Source organism: Carcharodon carcharias, chromosome 9 (genome assembly GCF_017639515.1).
Source record: "Carcharodon carcharias isolate sCarCar2 chromosome 9, sCarCar2.pri, whole genome shotgun sequence".
Classification (NCBI taxonomy): domain Eukaryota; kingdom Metazoa; phylum Chordata; class Chondrichthyes; order Lamniformes; family Lamnidae; genus Carcharodon; species Carcharodon carcharias.
The window spans coordinates 14,726,357-14,733,231 of NC_054475.1; the positions used below are offsets into that span (position 1 = coordinate 14,726,357).

Consider the following 6,875-nt stretch of genomic DNA (forward strand, 5'->3'; position numbering starts at 1 on the left):
GAGGGCAAGAAAATGGAAGGTGTGCAGCAGCAGTCCGTACAAACAGCTCCTCCCCGTCGTGCCAAATGGCACAGAGGGCACATCCCCGAGGCGGCTCATATTGCGGGGCACCAGCACCCGAGGGAGGGTTCGGGGCTTGGGGCCAATATGGAATTCTGTCCGAACAGGGGAACGTTCAGCAGGAAGACCACCGCGCACCTGGGCCACCTCAAGAGCTAAAATTACTTTGGGTCCGAGCACGAACGTCCTTAGGTCTTGGATAGCATTGGCTGCGACCTGGACACTCACAGACGCGCGATGTGCCAACTCAAGCGGGAGCATCCAGCCCAGTCCTCCGCCACCCAGCACGTCCCCGATCCTGGTCACCCCTGCGGCCACAGCCCTCCTCTCCTCCAGCCACTGAAAAGGACGGAGGGGTGGATTCCTGAGCAGCGGCTCTCTGACGATAGCCACTACTCCTGACGGGGGAGAGCTGCGTCGCGAGGCGACCACGTTCCAGACATTGATCAGGTCCTGGTAAAAGATGGGCAACGCCTGCAAGGAGCCACCGAGGCCCCTCTGCTCTATAAACAGGAGCTGCACGTCATAATTCAGGCCATGCACCTCGTCAGGGCACACCATCTAGGAGGAGGCTCGACGTAAAGGTATCGCTGCAGGGTCTGAAGGTGGAAAGTCGCCACCTGTGTGCGTAGGCACACTAGCGCCTGACCGTCCTCCCTAAGCGGGAGACTTAGAACCTCAGCAGCGACCCAGTGCAATCTTTTGTCCCAGAAGAAGTCAACTAACGTTCTCTGGATTTTTGTGACAAAGTCCGGGGGTGGGATCAATGTGACCAGCCGATACCACAACATGGCGGCAATCAGCTGGTTTATGACCAGAACTCGACCCCGATAAGACATCAAAAACTGTTGGCACTGTCAGCTAGTGAGCAACACAAACTGCAGCTGGACATGTCAAGCGAGAGGCTTTGTAATTTGCAGCTGAAACCCAGGATTGAAGCATTGACCTTTAGATCTTCAGTCTAATGCTCTCCCAGCTGAGCTATTTCAGCTTAGAAATAATGGGAAACGTAGTAAGCAGGATTCAAAACTGCGCAAGGTACCCGCAATGGATTTCTAATCCATTGCCTTAACCACTCAGCCACGACTACAAAAGTGTTAAGAAGATGTAACTCTTTTAGAGTTAAAACAATTAAACTAAATTAACAAAATAAGGGATAAAGTAAGCACAGCCCGTAATTCAGGTCAGCTGTATAACTAAGGACAAAGTTTAAAGGAAACTTACAAACATTAAACCAAATTGTGATTAAGGGGGTCAATAAAACACCCCAGTCCCCGCGGTGCCACCGAGCACGGAAGGCCTCGAGAGTGCCCCCAGGCACCGCATGTTCCCTCTCCAGGGACACCTGGCCGCGAACGTAGCCGCGGAAGAGGGACAAACAATCGGGCGGGACTCCCCCCTCGATCACCTTCTGTCTGGACCTGTTAATGGCCAACTTGGCCAGGCCCAGGAGCAGGTTCACGAGGAGGTCCTCCTCCTTCCCGACCCCCTTCCGCACCGGGTGTCCGTAGATCAGGAGCGTGGGGCTGAAGTGCAAACAAAACATTAATAAAAGGTTTTAAATAATTAAAAAGGGAGTGCAGCCTACCACACCCTATATAAGCATGGTCCACGGACTCGACAAGACCACAAAAAGGGCAGGTGTCCTGGGAGTCCGTGAACCTACACATTCTCCGATTATAGGGGACTGCTGCATGCAACACCCTCTAACCCAGGTCCCCGATAGAAAGGGGGAGGACACCTCCGTAGAGGGCCTCCCATCGGGGGCCTCCGCCGCCGGACGGCAACAAGGCACGCCAGGGCGTGTCCGGGCGACAGACAAGGACGAGAAAATGGAAGGTGTGCAGCAGCAGTCCGTACAAAAAGCTCCTCCGTGCCGTGCCAAAAGGCACAGAGGGCATGTCCCCGAGGCGGCTCATATTGCGGGGCATCAGCACCCGAGGGAGTGTTTGGGTCTTGGGGCCAATGTGGAATTCTGTCCGAACAGGGGAACGTTCAGACGGAAGACCGCCGCGCACCTGGGCCACCTCGAGAGGTAAAATTACTTTGGGTCCGAGCACGACCATCCTTAGGTCTTGGATGGCATCGGCTGCGAGCTGGACACTCACAGACGCTCGACGCGCCAACTCCTGCGGGAGCATCCAGCCCAGTCCTCCGCCACCCAGCACGTCCCCGATCCTGGTCACCCCTGCGGCCACAGCCCTCCTCTCCGCCAACCACTGAAAAGGACGGAGGGGCGGATTCCTGAGCAGCGGCTCTCTGACGATAGCCGCTACTCCTGACGGGGGAGAGCTGCGTCGCGAGGCGACCATGTTCCAGCCTTTGATCAGGTCCTGATAAAAGACTGGCAATGCCTGTAAGGAGCCACCGAGGCCCAGCTGTTCTATAAACAGGAGCTGCACGTCATAATTCAGGCAGTGCACCTGACAGAAGAAATACATCGTCAGGGCACACCATCTTGGAGGAGGCTCGATGTAAAGGTATCGCTGCAGGGTCTGAAGGCGGAAAGACACCACCTGTGTGCGTAGGCACACTAGCGCCTGACCGCCCTTCCTAAGCGGGAGACTCAGAACATCAGCAGCGACCCAGTGCAATCTTTTGTCCCAGAAGAGGTTGACTAACATTCTCTGGATTTTTGTGACAAAGTCCGGGGGAGGGGTCAAAGTGACCAGCCGATACCACAACATGGCGGCGATCAGCTGATTTATGACCAGGACTCAACCCCGGTAAGACAGCACTCGGAGCAGTCCTGTCCAGCGCCGCAGGCGAGCGGTGACTTTCGTCTCCAGTTCCTGCCAGTTCGCCGGCCAGGATTCCTCAGCGGGGCAGAGATGGACCCCCAGGTAGAGGAGGCTGGTCCTGCTCCAGGTGAAAGGCCTGAGCTCCTCGGGTAGGGGATCCATCTGCCACTGACCGACCAGGAGTCCAGAACATTTATCCCAGTTAATCCTGGCAGAAGAAGCGGCAGAGTAGACCTCCTGGCACTCGTGCATCCTCCGCAGGTCAGCCGGGTCACTAAACATAAGGAGCACGTCACCGGTGTAAGCCGAAAGGACCACCCCGTTGCCCAGCCCGCGCAGAACCAATCCCGACAACCTCCTCCGCAAGAGGCGCAGGAAAGGCTCCACGCAAATAGAATACAACTGGCCAGACAAGGGGCAGCCCTGACGTACCCCTCTCCCAAAAAACCGTTGGCACTATCAGCTAGCGAGCAACACAAACTGCAGCTGGAGACACCAAGTGAGAGGCTTTGTAATTTGCTGCCGAAAGCTGGGATTGAAGCAACGACCTTTAGATCTTCAGTCTAACACTCTCCCAACTGAGCTATTTCAGCTTATAAATAATGGGAAACGTAGTAGGCAGAATTCAAAACTGCGCAAGGTACCCTCAATGGATTTCTAATCCATCGCCTTAACCACTCGGCCACGACTACAGAAGTGTTAGGAAGATGAAACTCTTTTGGAGAAAAGGGCAGGTGTCCTGGGAGTCCGTGAACCTATATATTCTATGACTATAGGGGACTGCTGCATGCAACACCCTCCAACCCAGGTCACCGATAGAAAGTGGGAGGATGCCCTGTAGAGGGCCTCCCATCAGGGACAAACTGCAGCCGGAGACACCAAGCGAGAGGCTCTGTAATTTGCAGCTGAAACCCAGGATTGAAGCAGTGACCTTTAGATCTTCAGTCTAACACTCTCCCAACTGAGCTATTTCAGCTTGGAAATAATGGGAAATGTAGTCGGCAGGATTTGAAACTGCACAAGGTACCCTCATTTCTAATCCATTGCCTTAACCACTCGGCCACGACTACAGAAGCAAAAGGACCGAGAAAACTATTGGCACTATCAGCTAGCAAGCAACACAAACTACAACTAGAGATGCCAAGCGAGAGGCTTTGTAATATGCTGCCGAAACCCAGGATTGAACAGCAACCTTTAGTCTAACACTCTCCCAAATGAGCTATTTTGGCTTAGAAATAATGGAAAACGTAGTAGGCAGGATTCAAAACTGCGCAATGTACCCTAAATGGATTTCTAATCCATCGCCTTAACCACTCGGCCATGACTACAGAAGTGTTAGGAAGATGTAACTCTTTTTGAGTTAAAACAATTAAACTAAATTAACAAAATGAAGGACAAATCAAACACAGCCCCTAAGTCAGGTCAGCTGTGAAACTAAGGATGAAGTTTACAGGAAACTTACAAACTTTAAACCAAAATGTGATTAAGGAGGTCAATAAAACACCCCAGTCTCCGCGGTGCCCACTGAGCACGGAGAGCCCCAAGAGTCCCCCAGACACCGCGTGCTCCCTCTCCAGGGAAACCCGGCTGCAAAAGTAGCCGCGGAAGAGGGACAAACAATCGGGCGGGACTCCCCTGTCGATCGCCCGCTGCCTGGACCTGTTAATGGCCAACTTGACCAGGCCCAGGAGCAGGTTCACGAGGAGGTCCTCCTCCTTCCCGACCCCCTTCCGCACCGGGTGTCTAAAGATCAGGAGCTTGGGGCTGAAGGGCAAAGAAAACGTTAATAAAAGGTTTTTTAAATAACTGAAAAGGGAGTGCAGCCTACCACACCCTATATAAGCATGGTCCACGGACTCCACAAGACCACAAAAAGGGCAGGTGTCCTGGGAGTCCGCGAACCTACACATTCTCCGATTATAGGGGACTGCTGCATGTAACACCCTCCAACCCAGGTCCCCAATAGAAAGGGGGAGGACACCTCCGTAGAGGGTCTCCCATTGGGGGCCTCCGCCGCCGGACGGCAACAAGGCACGCCAGGGCGTGTCCGGTCGACGGACAAGGGCGAGAAAATGGAAGGTGTGCAGCAGCAGTCCGTACAAAAAGCTTCTCCGCGCCGTGCCAAATGGCACAGAGTGCATGTCCCCGAGGCGGCTCATATTGCGGGGCACCAGCACCCGGGGGAGGGATCGGGGCTTGGGGCCAATGTGGAATCCCGTCCGAACAGGGGAATGTTCAGCAGGAAGACCACCGCACACCTGGGCCACCTCGAGAGCTAAAATAACATCGGGTCTGAGCACGAACGTCCTTAGGTCTGCGGTCTGTCCGCAAGAATGACCCAAACCTTCCTGTCGCTTGCCATTTTAACACTCCACCCTGCTCTCTTGCCCACATGTCTGTCCTTGGCTTGCTGCATTGTTCCAGTGAAGCCCAACGCAAACTGGAGGAACAACACCTCATCTTCCGACTAGGGACTTTACAGCCTTCTGGACTGAATATTGAGTTCAACAATTTTAGGTCTTGAGCTCCCTCCTCCATCCCCACCCCCTTTCTGTTTCTTCCCCCTTCCTTTTGTTTTTTCCAATAAATTATATAGATTTTTCTTTTCCCACCTATTTCTATTATTTTAAAATATTTTTAAATCTTTTATGCTCCCCTCACCCCCACTAGAGCTATACCTTGAGGGCCCTACCATCCATTCTTAACTAGCACATTCGTTTAGATAATATCACCAACTCCAACACCTCTGTGTTCTTTGGTTCTGTTGTCTGTGACATCTTTTGATGATCTGCTTCTATCACTGCTTGTTTGTCCCTACAACAACACCCCCCCCTCCACTTCTCTCCCCCCACCCCCCCCTTCCCCACCCCCCCCCACCCCACACACACACACACACACACACACACACCTTAAACCAGCTTATATTTCACCCCTTCCTTGGATTCACCTAGTTCTGTTGAAGGGTCATGAGGACTCGAAACGTCAACTCTTTTCTTCTCCGCCGATGCTGCCAGACCTGCTGAGTTTTTCCAGGTAATTCTGTTTTTGTTATTAATAAAAGGTTTTTTAAATAACTGAAAAGGGAGTGCAGCCTATCACACCCTATGTAAGCATGGTCCACGGACTCCATAAGAAGGGTCGGTGTCCGTAAACCTATATATTCTACAATCGTAGGGGACTGCTGCATGCACCCTCCAACCCAGGTCCCGATAGAAAGTCGGAGGACGCCTCTGTAGTTGGCCTCCCACTGGGGACAAACTGCAGCTGGAGACACCAAGCCAGAGGCTTTGTAATTTGCTGCCGAAAGCTGGGATTGAAGCAGCGACCTTTCTATCTTCAGTCTAACACTCTCCCAACTGAGCTATTTCAGCTTAGAAATAATGGGAAACGTAGTAGGCAGGATTTGAAACTGCGCAAGGTACCCTCAATGGATTTCTAATCCATCGCCTTAACCACTCAGCCACAACTACAGAAGTGTTAAGAAGATGTAACTTTTTCTGGAACAAACTGCAACTGGAGACACCAAGCAAGAGGGTTGGTAATTTGCTACCGAAAGCTGGGATTGAAGCAACGACCTTTAGATCTTCAGTCTAATGCTCTTCCAACTGAGCTATTTCAGCTTAGAAATAATGGGAAATGTAGTCGGCAGGATTTGAAACTGCGCAAGGTACTCTCTTTGGATTTCTAATCCATTGCCTTAACCACTCGGCCACGACTACAGAAGTGTTAAGAAGATATAAGTCTTTTGGAGTTAAAACAATTAAACTAAATTAACAAAATGAAGGACAAATCAAGCACAGCCCCTAATTCAGGTCAGCTGTAAAACCAAGGACAAAGTTTAAAGGAAACTTACAAACATTAAACCAAAATGTAATTAAAGGGGTCAGTAAAACACCCCAGTCCCCATGGTGCCCACCGAGCACGGAAGGCCTTGAGAGTGCCAGCAGACACCGTGTGCTCCCTCTCCAGGGACATCCGGCCGCGAACGTAGCCGTGGAAGAGGGACAAACAATTGGGCAGGACTCCCCCCTCGATCGCCCGCTGCCTGGACCTGTTAATGGCCAACTTGGCCAG

General features: G+C 52.3%; 5 non-coding genes across 5 annotated transcripts; all 5 read right to left on the bottom strand.

Annotated features, from left to right (window-relative positions):
* Window positions 1-3,321: 3,321 nt before the first annotated feature.
* Window positions 3,322-3,394, bottom strand: trnaf-gaa. The gene has a single exon. It is a non-coding gene; the product is annotated as a tRNA-Phe (tRNA).
* Window positions 3,395-3,704: 310 nt separating this feature from the next.
* trnaf-gaa lies at window positions 3,705-3,777 on the bottom strand. The gene has a single exon. It is a non-coding gene; the product is annotated as a tRNA-Phe (tRNA).
* Window positions 3,778-6,189: 2,412 nt separating this feature from the next.
* On the bottom strand, window positions 6,190-6,271 carry trnas-aga. Its single transcript has one exon. It is a non-coding gene; the product is annotated as a tRNA-Ser (tRNA).
* A 77-nt stretch (window positions 6,272-6,348) lies between these two features.
* trnaf-gaa lies at window positions 6,349-6,421 on the bottom strand. The gene has a single exon. It is a non-coding gene; the product is annotated as a tRNA-Phe (tRNA).
* A 17-nt stretch (window positions 6,422-6,438) lies between these two features.
* trnas-aga lies at window positions 6,439-6,520 on the bottom strand. Its single transcript has one exon. It is a non-coding gene; the product is annotated as a tRNA-Ser (tRNA).
* Window positions 6,521-6,875: the final 355 nt, after the last annotated feature.